Raw genomic sequence first — 16462 nt, forward strand, 5'->3', positions numbered from 1 at the left:
TCTAAATGAGGATCACGCAGAACCAAGGCGGCAGACAGTGCACTCTGTTTGTTTTCTTTATTTTATACTGTAAATGCACAAAGTTTTGTTGTTATGTGTGTATACAAATAAAAGTAGACCCTTTACAGATTCGATTGATGTATTGCGCTCATCTGTACGATCAAAATTGAAAGTGTAATTTAAGTTCTTTTCGGTCTTATCAGGAGAATATGCCACAAAACACTTATCCGCATTAGTTGACTCCAGAGGGTTAAGAAAGGTATTACATTTTGATGAAAGATGAAAGAAAATATTTTTTCCACTAAGAATAGTATGCACTTGTCCATCCAGCACAATAAGACCAGGAACGTATTAAAGATACAGATCACTTTATATGTTGTCTTTAAAATTCATGATCATTCCTAAACTCAAATGGTGGGTTGTAAAGAAACTGGGGAATGTGTGTGTGTAGGTGGATTCAGATGAGGCTGCTCCACCATTTGCCGACACCTTCTCCATGGACCCTCAGCTGGAGAGGCAGGGGGAGACCATCCGTAACCTGGTAGACTCTTACATTGGTATCGTCAACAAGACCATCAGAGACCTCATGCCCAAGACTATCATGCACCTCATGATCAACAGCGTAAGTACACAAGTGCTCGTGTGTTTTAAGCAGTTCATCTCGAAACATATTAATTCTAACATATTGCAAAACATCCTCACCCTCTTCATTAATCTTTCTTTCCTGTTCGGGGACGTCTTTCTGTCCCCAGGCTAAAGACTTCATCCACTCAGAGCTGCTGGCGTACCTGTACTCTTCAGGAGATCAGAACAGTCTGATGGAGGAGTCTGCTGACCAGGCTCAGCGCAGAGACGAGATGCTGCGTATGTACCATGCCATAAAAGAGGCCCTCGGCATCATCGGTGACATCAGCACCAGCACTGTGTCCACTCCTGTGCCTCCGCCAGTCAACGATACCTGGATTCCAGAGACTAGGTCAGAAAATGAACAGCATGCTGCTGTCTGGGAAAGAGTTACATTCCCATTACTCTGGCATTTCTATTTCAGAATGAATTGCCTATCATACAGCATAGACTACTACTAAATAAAAATACAATTTTCTTTTTTAGGATACAAATGGCCTAGGGCTGGGCGATAAATCAATAACGATAATTATAGCGCGATATACATTTCCTTGATAAATGATAACAGATTTTGATAAATGTTTGATATAAAGTTTATGAGGCAAAGGCAGAAGAGAAAGCGCTAGTCCATTTGAAGTGCACCACTCGGACTGTTGTTAACCACTTTGTAATCTACAAATTGCCATCATTTACCATAGATTTACTGTAGCCTGTACCACTAGCTGCACCATGATATTGTGTCGAAATTTAATTATATTATTAATTTAGACATGTTTTAAGTCTATTGAAGGAGGAGTAATGGAATTACAGTATTTTTTGTGATTTAAGCAATAGCGTTTATGCATGTATACTAAATGTATTTAGACTACTGCTTTTTTCATGCAAATACCTACAGTAGAAGCCATATTACATTTTTACCGTGGTATTGAGGTGCTATGTTTGTGGTTTTAACTCTGATTATAATGATCTAAATGTATGCTACTATGGAAGACCAATGGTTTAAAAAAAAATAAAAAAGTCAGAATAATTAAATTTCACTGTATAAAAATTAGATTGCTACTACATTTTTACAGATTGATTTTGTGATGATAAATATATAAATCTACATCTGCATTGTAACCTCAATGTACAGTACTATCAAAAGTGTAGAGACACAAAGAGACAAAAAAAAAGTTAAATTATTAATATTATCAGGCAACACAAACCTGTTTCTTGATTTGAAACAATATTACTCAGAACAGGCAGAACTAAGATTTTTTTTCTTCTTCTTCTTCCAGTTAACATATTTATTTTAAGAAAGAATGACTGGAAAAGTTTAAAGAATTCAAAAACAAAGTGTTTGTCATGTTCTGACCATACAAAATAGTTATTAACCATCTGTTTTTTTACCTGAAGAACTTCACCATGAGTATAGTGTAGTGTAGTATAGTGTAGTGTACCTACTAAAATTGTTTTGTGTCCTTCATAACCTTTTTAATACTATATTTCTTCTTTTCCTGCCCTCTGTAGCCCCACCCCCAGCACAGACCACCTACTATCAGCCCCGCCCCCCCAGCAGCCTCTCCTGCAGTGAGAGGTCCGACAACACCAGGCCCGCCCCTTCTTAACCCCACCCCCCTCCTTTGCAGCTCCGCCCATTCCCTCTCGCCCAATGCCAAGATCCTTTCAGTGCGGCCCCCCCAGATCCCCCTCCCGCCCCGGCCGCATCCCTCCGGCATCCCCAGGTAGACACTTAACCGTCTGCCACCTCCATGTAGAAGTGTATTCTTACTGTGTTGTGTGAGAACGAGCGTTCTTGTGTCTGAAGCTCAGAGGACTGAGGAAAATACAGATTTGAAAAAGGTTTGACTGTTGTACTGTTTCTTCGGCTCTTATTCTTCTCTCACTAGATAATGCATGCAGATATTTTTTTTTCTTCTGTCACATACTAAACAAGTTTTTCTTCATTTACTTCTCAGCATTTTCTTTATGGTTTTTCCTTTAATATCATTTTCCTGTTTTGATCTCCTCTCATCTCTTCATTTCTTCTTATTCTCGTTTCTACTAATTTAGCCTCATATGTTCTCATCTCTCCTCATCACTTCTTTTCTCACCTCTTTTCTAGTCAAATTTTTTATCTATTTTTTTTTTTTTTCTTAAATCTTATTGTGCTTTCTCATCTGGTATTTTTCTTATCTCTTCCTGTTTGCCTGGTTTCTTTTAATGACATCTTGTTTCTTTTCTTCTTGCCTCTTCTTCTCTTTTCTCATTTACTTTTGTCTTGTCTCTTCCTGTCTTTTTCTTATCTTGATTTATCACACATTTTGTCTCTTTTCTAGCCTTCTCTTCTGCTTTTGTGTTCTCATCTAGCCACTTCTTGTCTCACAGTCTCACCTAACGTCTCGTCATTTAACTTGTAATTTATCTCATTTCATCTCTTCCTGTCTCATTTCTTCAAATTTGTTATTAGCCTCCTCTTCTGTTCTTGTCTATTCTCATTTAGCCTCTTCTCGCCTGCTCCTCACCTCTTCTCTTTTTAAATCTCATGTAGTCTCATCTCTCCTCATCTTGTCTTTTCTCATCTCTTTTTATCTAGCCTCATCTAGTTCTGTTCTTCCTCGTCTTTTGTCTTGTCTCATCTCATATTGTCTCATCTTGTCTCTTTTCATCTCTTCTAGTCTCATCTAGTCACCTCTTCTTGCCTAATCACTTCTCCTTTTGACTTTTATTCTCTTCTCATCTAGTCTCATCCGCTCTCATACTCTCCTCAACTCTTCTTTTTCTCATCTAGTCTCAACTCCTGAATGTTGTCTTATCTAGTCTTATTTCCTCATCTTTTGTCTCTTTTCAGCTCTTCTAGTCTCATCTAGTCACCTTTTCTTGTCTCATCTTTTCTCTTTGAACGTCACTCATTTCTATTCTCATTTCCTCTAAGGTCCGTCTCATCTAGTCCTTTTTATTATCTTTTTGTCTTTTCTCATTTCTTCTCATCTCAGGTAGATCTCTTTTCATCTCATCTACTCATCTCTTCTTGCCTCATCTCTTCTTCTTGTTTGTGTCATTTCTTCTCATCTGGTCCCATCTCTCATGTGGTCTTATATCTAGTCTGAATCCTCATCTCAATAAGTCCTGTCTAGTCCTCATGTTTTGTCTCGCCATCTTGTCTTATATCTCATCTAGTCTCATCAATTCTTGTCTAGTCCCATCTTGGTCTGTTTTCATCCCTTCTAGTCTCACCTAGTCACCTCTTCTTGCCTCATCTATTCTCCTTTTGTCTTTTCTCATCTCATCTAGTCACGTCTTCTCTCACGTAGTCTCATGTAGTCTTGTCTCTCCTCATCTTGTCTCTTTTCGTCTCTTCTGGTCTCATCTCATCTCATCTACTTATCGCTTCTCCTTCATCATTTCCCTGTGGTTGTGGGTATGTCTCACCTTTGTTTCTCACTATTTCTCCTCCTACAGCAGAAGACCCCCTGGCGCTCCCAACCGGCCCACCATTATCCGCCCTGCTGAGCCCTCCCTGCTAGACTAGCCACCATAGTCTGACAGAAAGAAAGAGAGAGAGAGAGGTAAGGGCTGGAGAACTGCACTGAAACACGTGCACATGTGTCTACACATACAGCCTGACAAATAGACCTAAATAATCCACTCAAACTGTCCTCTGATCAGCGCTGCTAATTACATCCTTACATTTAAAGCCCAGAGGTCTAAATTAAGCACATAAATATTCAAATAAAATGATTATTGTTGTTATTATGTTGTTCAAATGTAGAGTGAACTAAAGGGTGTAGTGGCCTCCAACTTTCAGTCATTTCATCACTCACATAGGTCAGGTTGACCACCAGGGGGTATCCTACTCAACTTGTGTAGACCAACCAACATTACCTCCTCTCTGACTAGTGGTTTAATGTGGGATAAGATGGTATACAAGCACTGTGCAAGCTAGTTGCTGTTAAACTAGCCTGTCTTCTTCCTGTTCTTGGGTAAACTTAAGGGTGGTTGAAGACTCTTCTTGTTATAGACACACTTCTTCATGTGTTTTTTGTTTTCATTCTGTGTTTTCTTGACTCTCTAACTTGATATGCTGAAATAAGACACCATGACCGTTGTTGTTATTGCTATGTGGGATTGATTTTTTGATCTGATTTCTTTGTTTTTCATGTCCGATTGGCCGTTAAAAGTTTGATATCCTTCAAAACGGCACTTTAAAGTACCAAGCGACTGTTAATTACATGACTCAATAGCAGCTAACCGAATCAGAGAAAAGCGAACATACAAGTTCACAACAAGTCTAAAAACTAGATGTTGACACTCATATTTGGGAGTTGACAAGCAACATCCTCTTTCTGTTGTGTCGGGAAATTCGGCAGTTATTGTGAAAAAAGAAAAAAACTGTTCTTGTTCTCGAGTGATGGGAATTTCTTAGATAGTCAGAAGAGAAGCTGCGGTTTGTATACAAATTTCGTATTGATCTGTTTATACAAATAACAATGTGTATATGAACATAATCCTGGAAAGCACGGTAACTACTTGCAACGGGCCGACCCATCAGAGCTCAGAGCTCGGGTAACATCCAACTCCAAATCTCGCTTAGCGTTCTGATCATTGTAACTTCAATGAATCTGCAAGGCGCTTTTATTTTCGCATTCAGGGATAGTGAGGGTCAGGGGAGGGTTTGTAAGTGGGAAAAACATCAGGGCGCTACAGGAAGTGGGAATGCACTCAAACACAGGGTTGCTGAACATGGTACATGCAGGTGTATTTGGGGTCTGGGGGCGTTTGCTTTATGGAACCAGTCCACTCTTGCTTGCAAAGACACAGGGAACTTTCTGAACGCAAAAACAGTGAATCTTTAATGTAGAGATCATAGTAATGTACTAACAAGCGTATTTCTGAGTGTATTATTTATAACCTGGGCATTTGTCTTTATGTTGATTTGCATTTTACACAAACTGTTTGCTTCGGAGTAGAACGACAGATACTCTTCGCGATCGACAGATTTATGCCCCTTCGGTTGCGTTAACAATGCTTGAACAGAATTCAGAGTGAACACGGTCCAGCTGGTTTTCTGTTGATCCTGTTTTGATTGCAGAGTCTTTGATGTTTGCTTTTAATGATGTGCGTGCAAGGAAATGGGCCGTGACAAATTTTGTTTTCTTGATTAACTTGAGGATAAGAATAGGGATTTGGTTTAAGTGGGAGCGGGGTCTTTGATTTTAGCATTGATTCGTCTGTAAATGATTGAAAGCTTGGGGTCGGACTTGAGATGAAAACTTAAAAAAATTAGCTGCAGATTTCAGGGCCAAACGCTCTTTAATCACTCCTGTGTGTTATGGCTACAGTGATGGCAACCGCTGCTCTTTCTTCAGTCATTTCAAGGCTTGAATTAAAACCGTATCCAGTCGTATGTTTTCCGATTTCAAAATTACTTCAGCATCTGTTAAGAACTGGATAAAGCCCAGATCGCTGCAGCCATAAACTTTCTCTCTAGTCTATGGTTATGGTGACCCGATCCCCGTCTCTCCCTCTAATAATTGTTTCCTTTTGTATGGAGTGAGGGACTGAGGACATATTTAGCATCCTTTTTATGCTTTTGGAATAACAAATCATTGTCAAGTGCCTGTGTAGCCGGTTAAAATGGACTTGGAGCAAAATGCACAATGAGAATTGGAAGTGAGATGATAATAAAAGGTGTTGTGTATAATAAAGATCTGGTGCTCTGGTGGTCGGTGTTTTTCTTGTGTCACGTCTCCTCGCTGTCTGCTTTATTTTCCATGACATGTCTCTCCCAGCATGCATCTGTTCCTCTGTGTTATCATGGAAATAAATCAAATGTAGTCTCACTAATCTCTGACTGCATCCAAACCACATGCCCTTTTTCTGAATAAGTACTTTGTATGTTCTACACAGTATATGAATGTGCAGGACAATCTCATGGCAATCTGTAACTATTTTACGTTTGGGGTGAACTGGTGGCTAATGTATGAATTCATACAATTTAATTTGTATGTTTTCATATGACCTACTTATGCCCCTTTGATAGTGATGGTTTAGAGGAGGACCTTCATGCTTTCTTTCTTTTTTTTCTATAAACCGTATGCTTTTGTACAAATTCAAATCATACAAATTCACCACTTTGTAAAATATTCACATTTTTCTTGTGAGATCAGGTTGATACTATGCATTTATGATATGTACTATGCACATTATTTTTAACATAAGAGCGTGTGCAGCCAATTTGTAATTTTAATGTGCAAGGATTTCGGTCACTTACAGTTGTTGCATATTCCATATTATTTTATAAGGAGTGTGGGTAATTCTGTCTTCTACTAGTTCTTACTGATTTAGGCCTACATATTAAAAAAGAAAAAGATGTTCTACATATTAGATGACACGATAATGTCTGAAAAAAATCGGAAGCACCTGGGCAATTTAGAGAGTAAAATATCACAATTTTAAAAAAAAAATATAAGCATACCAGTTTTCTGGAAGTACCAGCAATATGGAGTAGCTACCAGGTAAATTTGGTATCCATTGATATATGAACACATATGTTCATTGCAAATCTGTTTTTGAAGCTCTAAAGATAGTACCCAATTGAGAATGTGAAGGCAATGGCCAATTATAGGTGTTAAAGGTTAGCACATCCACTTAGAAACCATTCAAAACTACTCTTTAGTTGCCTTCATGGTATAGTACTCCATTACCGTAATTTCGAGACGACAGCGCGTGATGTTCTTCTCAGACTCGATTCATGCGATTCTGTGGCGACACTAACAACGCCAAAGTGTTCACATGTTCGAAGAATTCGTAGTTTTAACTTCAAAACTGCAAACGTTCTGAGAGCTTGGGCCATGTGAACGCTGTACCACCTGACCGACGGAAGATTCACTGGTGCTACCTCCGTGTCCGAGGACGAGGAAAAGCTCAGAGTAGAATGTCACGTGTTCTCATCTCAGAATTAGCAAACAAATTTTTGAAGCGAGTATGAACGCATTGGTCAATCAAAGGTTAGGTCGGTGATATATCCACGCAATACCATTAAAAAATGTTTGTGTGCATCCAAACTCGTGTTTTTGAATCAAGTCGTTAGCTGAATCATATTGTGAGGTTCCAAACGATTCCCCACCCTGCTGAAAAAAAACAGCATATGCTGGTTAGGTTTGTTTTGACGCTGGGATACTGCTTTATGCTGGTCCTTTGATGGTTTGAGCTGGTCCTTTGCTGGTTTATGCTGGTCCTTTTGCCAGCATCCCAGCGTCAAAACATACCACAACAGGGCATCTAGCAGGAAAGTCCATACTTTTGAGTTATTTCTATTGCATATTGACACCTATGTGATAAATATGCATGTAAGTGTTAGCAAAAAGCTAAATACAGGTAATCCATTAGTTACTGTTTCTATGCTGGTATATAGGTTACAGTCGAATTACCCTCACTTTTTAACTGAAAATGTTGAAAAGGGGACCTCCACAAACTCACAGTCATAGCACAAGTATTTATTTTTTAGCATGCACTAATTAATAAATCATGAATACTGTGATGCAATGTCAATCGGAATGGAGCACAGGAGAATGAGCTGATGAGTCACATTTGCAGAGTTGGGGGTCTCAAGAACAGGATTTATAACCATGTGGCTTCATTACTGCTTCTTCCTCTGTAGCCTAAAGCTGACCTTTTATGTATGATTCATGAACACGTTTCCTTAGTGGAAGTATAAAGAGAGAGAGACAGAGAGAAGAAGTCCCATGGAAGACCACATCTGACTAATGCCATGTGTTGTTTTATTATCAGCATGTGACCTGATGAGTAATGCAAGGCTCATATTTAGCAGCTTTTCTATCAAAATCAGCAGTTTCTACAAAAGTGGATAGTACACAACTTTTCAGATATTAATATACCCCCAACCCGTGTAGAGATCAGAGCCTGTTGAGTTACTGTAAACATACATGTTTCACTCTGTACAGCACCCAAATGAAATTTCTCATTGCTGATCTGTGCTTTTGGTTGCGGTTGTTGTACAGACGTCCACCTCCACGACGGCCAGAGAACCAGTGATGAAGCTGATCCGGTGCAGTGGAGAAGCATCACCATAAAGCTGCTCTGCACCATGAGGACATGATGCCTGCTTCCAAAGGATATCAACAGGATATCAAAGAACCAATTAATTGGATTGAAAAAAAAAAAAAAAATCAACTTAAATTTTTCTATGCGATTTAAAAAAAATGGACCAAAGATGAGATTTTTCTAGGTATTACACAGTCTTGTTTGAACTTTACTATCATCTTTATCTGAAAAGGTGCTGACCTACCTTTTTTTTTTTTTTCTAGAGGTAGTTTTTATCATTAGGTTTCTCTATAGATTAAATAAATAAAAATGTTCAATGTGTTGAACCAAATCAAACCAGCTCAGAATTGCAACATTACAAAACTTTGAATTTAATCTAAAACCAAATATGAAGCACAGTGGATGAGAGTGAATCTGAAATAATGTTACAATGTCAAACTATTGACTTAGAGTCATTGATTTTTGTATATTAAAAACAATATAATTACTTTTTTTTTTCTTCCAAACTTTGAAATATTTACAAAGGAATAGAAGAAATGGATTGCTGCATTGATGACACTATATTTTTGTAGGCCAACCCATAAGTTTGCATCACCCTGGTTCCCTCGACAAAAAACAAATAGAATTTTTCCATTGGCTTTTGGATTACTGCAGAAAATAAGCTCAGTTACTGACAAAATCTGATTCTTACACATTTGTTTCCTCATGAAACCAATCACACATGAACACAACTGAATGTTAAAACACAATCACAATGTACTAAACTAAACATAGGCTATAAACAAACCAGGGTCACATGACTTCAGCATCACCGCCATTATACTAGTTTGCTAGTTATGCTAGAGTTTGTGTGATGACATTTATGTCCCCAACAACCATTTAACCATTTAGTCCCATTTAACCTCCTGTGTATTTACCTATGTATTTCAAGGTGCTGAATAAAGCGTGTGAATATGAGCTTGTGTTCACCACAGACCTTATTTCAACCAAAAACCTACTCAAAAAAAAAAAAAACCTTCAATACGATGGAACCAGAAGGTGTAAAATGCAAACTTATTTCCAGGTTTTGGTCTACAAAAATACATCAAGGGACTACAGGAGGTGTGTTCCACTTGACTTTTAGACACCCATTTGCAAAATTTCCGAAGCACTTCTTCTCAGGGGAATCTATGCTGCCATTTTGAAGTGCATTCGACTTCGTAAAACGGCCGAGGAAAGTTTATATGGACAGGCTGTTCCCCAACATAACACAGTTTACTGTATTGATTCTAAGAAATTCAAATGATCAACAGCTTCGGATGTTCCAGTTTAACCAATTGTAAAGTTCCCAACAGTAGTGAGCACTCTTGTGAGCAATGATATATATCCGAATCAACAAAGATGGAGGAAAGTTAGCAAGGGAAGGGAATAAAAAAGTAAAGTTGAATGCATCCAGGGAGATATAAACATGTCATTTGCAGTTTATAGGAATGGGTGGCTCCTGCCAGATCAGGACCAGAATATGATTGCTTGCGAAAGTTGATTTATAAGTGATGACCTGAGTGCCAAATGTCTACTGAATAAATGATGTAAGATAAATATTTGAGTCATTAACTAAGCAGTCTGCCTGTGAATTGTTTCATTGAACTGTAGGGACTCTTATTTATAGGTAGCTGTACATAATGTTTACTAGGCTTGTTGTTTAATGAGAATATTTGTATATTATTGCAGGGTGATGGAAGAATACAAGAAACACTAACCTACAGATTAACCTGTAGAAAACAAAGAGATTAATGACAACAATCTTGAAAGTATTGTTATGACACAATGTGATTCTGATTCCCACACTACAGTAATAACTCAATTCATTGCAGTTAGCAACTGACTTGAAATGTAACATCAATAACCCAGATGAGTTTTAAATTCATTTTGCATTTGCACTTGCTATGCCACATACGACTGAGCTGCATTTGTTCCAAATGAGATGCTAATGTGCTGAATAATAAACCATTCAAAGCAAAACGTTCCCTTGGATTTTTATTTTCCTGCTGTGTAAATCTATAAGAAATGTTAATCGCAATGTTATTTATTTCTCATAATTCTCATACATTATTTTAACAATAGTGTTTTAAAAGTACAAAATTACATTCAAATGTTTTTTATACTTCAAGTAAATTTAGTGTTCAGCAGTGTTAGCTTACTCTTATAATTAAAACCGGTCAGATTCACTGATAGCTCCAAAAACACTTCAATTCTAGCATAAACAAGAGGGGTATTTTTTGGACCTGAGAGTTTCCAGGTCTTCATTTACAGAATCCATTAGTCCAACATACAGTGTTCCAACATCATCCCTCTCCAGTTCATCTCTGCTATGTACAAACTCTGTGTGTTTGTCACTGAATAATCTTCGTAACGTGTAGATCTGGGTGAGGGCCACGCTGACCATGACCAGCAGACTGACACTGGACCAGAAGGAAACCCGCCGGTTATCCTCCAGCAGGTAACGGTCACGAGCCTCGAACGCCCGCAGCGTCGTCTGTAGCTGACGACTTCGCTCCAGGTTCTTGTGCACAGCATCCATTGTGTCCTGTGCAGTGAGAGAAAACATGAGCAAGGCTATAGCTTCCCACAAAACATTCTGAAGCAATGCATTTTGGTTGCAGATGATCAGTGCCAAAACTAGGAAAGTTTTAACTGCAAATCATTTTCTTAACTGCATTCCACAATTTAAAAAATGTTCTGGAACTAATGTGAAAATACCAGCCTGGCAGCTTTTGTTCAACTTTAATAAAGCCTACTGTAAACTATTTGGTTTGCAAATTTCAAATGATCAAAACATAACCTGAAAAACCTGTAGTACACAATCTACTACATGCCTTTTGTTGTCTGGTTGATAGCTTATACTTGTTAGCAAGTAAAAGGCCTTTTGGTTTAATTGTAAAATCATCTATTTTCAGGTTGTGATAATATTTGCAAATTTTCTATTAGGGGAACTTGAGAATAACTTTTATATTGTTAGTAATATTTCAAGATGAACACATACTGGACTGACTTATGTTTTTTAGAAGAAATAATTTTTGTTTTTGTTTGGGGAAAAAACTCAATTTGATCATAATATTACACATTTAAAGCACTAGGCCTAATATTTATATGTATTTTATGTAAGTAGTATCTTATGTTGTTAAATAGCTCTCACTGATGTACATTACAAGCTATCAGAATTTCATCTTTTTGGCCATATAAATATTAGAACCTTTTAGAACTTGAAAAATGTTTTCACAACGCAGCTGTGCTTGCGGAGTTCTAGTACTGATTTGATATTTATCATGCAGATGATCCACATGTGCATTCTACAATAATAAGACCTGTAAACTATAGGCAGATGAATGTACCCTGATATCCTCCAGTTTGTACTCCAGCAAGTCCTCTGGTTCAGCCAGAGCAGCCCAGTCTTCATCATTCTCATCGTCCTCCTCTGGTCCATCCACGATCACCTCCACGTACACCATCTTCTCTGAAATATGGCTGAAGCTGTTGTCAAAGCAAATCCTGTAGTCGCCCTCCTCAGTGGGGTCCACCCTGACAGCAAACCCCCAAAACACACAAAGCAAGATTACTATAATGCACAGGTCATGACTTTGAAAAAAAAACCACACTATAGAAGTCCATACAATAGAAGTCAAAGGTCACTTAAACTGTTTGGTAACAAATATTTTTCAAAATTTCTTTTGTGTTCATAGTCAAGCCTGTGGAAGCTTTTTTCTGGAAATAAAATGATTTTGACTTGTTTACTTGAAATTCTGAGTTTACATCTCTCATTTCTGAGAAAAAAAAGTCAGAATTGCAAGATACAGTATAAAGTCAGAATCCAGAGAAACAACGTCAAAAGAGTGGAAAACCAGAAAAAGAGTCTAAATTATTAGATGTGAACTCAGAATTCTGAGAAAAAAAAAGTAAAAAGTACAACATTGTAAACTCAGAATTTAGAGAAAGTCTGTGTGAGGTTATAAATGCAAAATACAGAGAAAAAAAGCACAAATTGCGAAGATGTACAGTCAGAACTCAAAAGTCAAAATTATGAGCTGAACTCTGAGAAAACGGAGGAAAAAGTTTTTAGCAAGTTTTTGTATGCACGTTTTTAGCTCGCATTTCAAAGTCAGAATTGTGATATAAAAAGTTGCAATTACCTTTTTAATGGTTTTACTCTGTGATGGAAATAAGCTTCCATACAAACCGGTTTGGAATGACATCAGAGTAAATAATAACAGAACTTACATTTTTGAGTGAACTAACCCTTTAAGTATGCTTTTAATTGGATTAACCCTTGTGCGCTCCTCATTTGGGAGTCGCACTCATGGTCTTCACGGTCAAAAGTGACTGGACACCTGAAATGTAACTTTTTTTCTTCAGTAAAACCAATCTAATATTTTTTTGTTCAATAATATTTTTTCTTTTGTATTTTGAGAGAATCGTATGGTAATAAGTAATATTTATGCAATAATTATTATAATTTTTCCCATTGTAAAATAGTAAAAAAAATGTTTCTCAATTTTTTCAATCAATGCAGTATCTCTGATTAAAATAGACACTAGGCCTTTAAAAACAATTTTTTAAAAGGCAGATTAGAACCTGGTGAGAACAAAGAAAGAAAAACCTGTAATTTCATGGTGTAACTGCTAGATGCCTGTATATGAATCTATAGAGAGGCTTCTGAATTCCCTAGTTGTTTTTATACATAATTGTTAACTTTTATTAGGTTTTGGATTTAAATGTATATTAAGGCATTCTCACAGACTACTTTTGGTCAAGGTTTATATATTTTTTTGTTTTAAATGTTGATTTGAAGCATCAGTTTTTGAATTATTATTACTACAGGTCAAACCTGAATACAGAAAGCATTTTGTTATACAAAACATTAAAATTCTATAAAAATGTAACAAAAATAAACAGGAATGCTTTATCAGAGCTTAATCCTTCTGATTTTAACCTCTTATTTCAGGTTTCTGAATCATTTTGGCTATATGGTTATAGCCATACCAATTCATTTGAGTGTGTATAATTGTGTCTGTGAGTGAGTGTGTGTAAGTGAGTGGATGTGTCTGTTTTGCACTTTTATGTTTTAGAGTGTAACCCCTTCCTTGCGGTCCATTTTGTTCACTAAATTGTAGATGAATTATTGATTTTATTTTATATAGCTGCTGTGTTACAGGCACACCAGTTCATAGGGGTGTGTGTGTGTCTGCGCGTGTGTGTGAGGTGTGTTGATTTTTCACTCTAGATGTTTTAGAGTTTCACCCCTTCATTGCTGTGCAATTTTTTTTATGCATCGTGGGAGGTTTGTAGATTATACACACAAAAATGTTCTGTATTTTTTTGCAATTTCCCATTCATTTCCTATGGTCAGTCATTTTTATTCAAAATGTAAAATTCTTCAGTCAAAAGTGATCGAAGACCACGCATTACTTTTCATTTGACTACCTGGTAACACAACCAGTTCTGTAAACAGACAACTGTTTTCTGTAAATTCAGTTGTGGTCACTTGTCAGCCCCGTAGCAGCAGACACCATGCAGTTTTGCAGCAGAGGGCATGCAAATATTGTGGGTTATGACAGTCCAAAACTATGAGTAAATGTTTCAGCTTTGTGCACTATGAGATGTGAAGCTTACGTGTGTATGCCATCTGATTTTCTGAAGTCGGAGACCAATCTGTATCCGTGCGGGGAGATCAGAGTGAAGCCGACGTCCAGCCCTGAGCCTGCAATGACCTGCAGACACACATATGGGTAAATGGCAGGGTTACTGATAAATGAAACAGCATTCACAACCCACATTTTATTTCTGTAATGTGACATGCATCCGAGTGCAACAGGATAATCAACGGAGCAAAAATACACATATATAAATTTCAAATTCAAATTAGAGGTCTCCTATCTTTCACAGACTGATAAAGCATCCCATTGAGGAGTCAGTGTGCTGTTACTAGAGATAAAGTGTGCCAAACGGTAACCATGTAGCACTAGAAACAGTGATCCTTCCAGCAGATGGAATGAGCTTTGGGCCGGGTCAGCTGTCCTGCAGCTGTGCCTGTTTTTAACGTAAAGCGGGATGGCTCCACAAACACACCCCAGACATGTGGTACAGTGAATCTTCAGAGAAAGGTCACAACACAGGACTGGACTCGAATAACTAAAAGACAGTAGCTTCTGTGAGTAAACAGGACTGAATGAGGATTGCTTAACTCCTTGGTATTCAATTGACTTTGATGTCAATAGTATTGAACATCCCACCAGAGCTGTAGAGAAGAACCACAAACATGAAACCAAACCATACACACACTGTTCATGTAATATTAGCATGTGATCACTTATGACTTCATAGTACAGTCATTCATAAATGCACTTTGACCAAAACATGCACCTGTGAAAGGAAATGTCCTGCTACTTCCTGGTCATTGCTGTCAAGCAAAACTGCAATGTAATGCACTAGTTAATAAGAACCTTACTAATAAATAATATTTTTAAAACGATAAAGCAAAAGTTAGAACACAAACAAACAGTTTTGACAAGTGACTTCTACTTCTCAAACTTGCTGACGTGTGTGGCCTCTCGAGTCATTTCAAATAGGTTGTCATCATTTTAAATAATTGCACTTAAATAACTGAAATACTTGAAATGTTTCATTGACCTGGTACTCCACTTCCATGCTGCCGTTCTTAGGGGTTGTTTGAAAGAAGCACTCGGTTGCTCCGGGAGGTAAAAGGAAAGTGAACTCGGTGTCCTTATTCTGTCCGAATGCGAATCCCAAATCCACGCCGAGAGTCAGAAAGAGCAGCAAACACACTACGAGACGCGTCTCTTTACACCGCTCCATTACTTTGCTCTTCAGAAACACACTAGAGCAGCTGTTTCTGCGAGCACTGCGAGCGGCGCGACAACGCTAGGACGCTATCATTGCCTTCTGCACTGCAAGAGCTTTGTTTGGACTCTTGTGAACTTGCGGTGACAATCAACCGCGCTTGAAGTTTGATAACTTCGCTGATAATGAAAGCGGAATAGTTTTCCCGCGTCGCGTAAACCGCGCAAACAGCCTCGTTGATTTGTCGTCGAGATTCAACGCGTGCCTGTGTCGTTGCGTCTCAGTGCAGGAAACATTGCATGGTCTAATAATGTTATCATAAATGGTGTTATAATGTTCAGTGTTTCTGTTATAATACACGTGTGTCTATTTGTAACGTACTGTATAAGAAGCTTGTAGAAGTAGCTAAATCTGGCCAAAGTTTTTTTTTTTTTTTTTTTACGTTTTGCTCCTATAGCGTACAACAAAAATGGTTGTATGGAGCGTCGTTGCTGTACTAATGTTAGTGACAAAAACCTTTCTGCAACGCTCTGTGAATGTTATAATATTATGGGGGAAAACATAAATGCAGTGTAACCAGAACCAGTGGAACCATGTTCTGTATGGGCTATAATGCTGAACATCTCTGTAATGTTTTGAAGGATATATGGTTATAAAACTAACAAACTTACAAAGAACCTTTCAACAAGTGGCTAAAATAAAATGAAGAGTTCAGATGCAAAAGTGGCATCTAAAATTTTTATCTAAAATGAGCATTTTTTCAGGCTTCAGGTTCAGTAATTTTTCTTTAATGGCAATGAATGTATAGGTCATTTTCTATGCAATTAAAGTGAAATAACTGAACATAAATATAAGGGTCTGATAAAAATGCTAATTTTAAAAGAACATTTTAGACGGCACTTAGGGCTTTTGCATCTGAACTCTTCAAATATTGTTGCAATTTTTTATTTAGTTTCAT

At 37.7% G+C, this 16462-nt stretch overlaps 1 protein-coding gene and 2 pseudogenes across 1 annotated transcript in view; 2 read left to right on the forward strand and 1 right to left on the reverse strand.

Moving 5' to 3' along the window:
- The window catches only part of LOC122133886, a 39286-nt pseudogene extending 34839 nt beyond the window's left edge, over positions 1-4447 (forward strand).
- The window catches only part of LOC109083683 (E3 ubiquitin-protein ligase RFWD3-like), a 512102-nt gene that overhangs the window by 271350 nt on the left and 224290 nt on the right, over positions 1-16462 (forward strand). The gene's annotated exons all lie outside the window — the stretch shown is intronic.
- LOC109052184 lies at positions 10908-15788 on the reverse strand (annotated as a pseudogene).

The sequence above is a fragment of the Cyprinus carpio genome, unplaced genomic scaffold, assembly GCF_018340385.1.
Source record: "Cyprinus carpio isolate SPL01 unplaced genomic scaffold, ASM1834038v1 S000006493, whole genome shotgun sequence".
NCBI classification, from domain to species: Eukaryota; Metazoa; Chordata; class Actinopteri; order Cypriniformes; family Cyprinidae; genus Cyprinus; species Cyprinus carpio.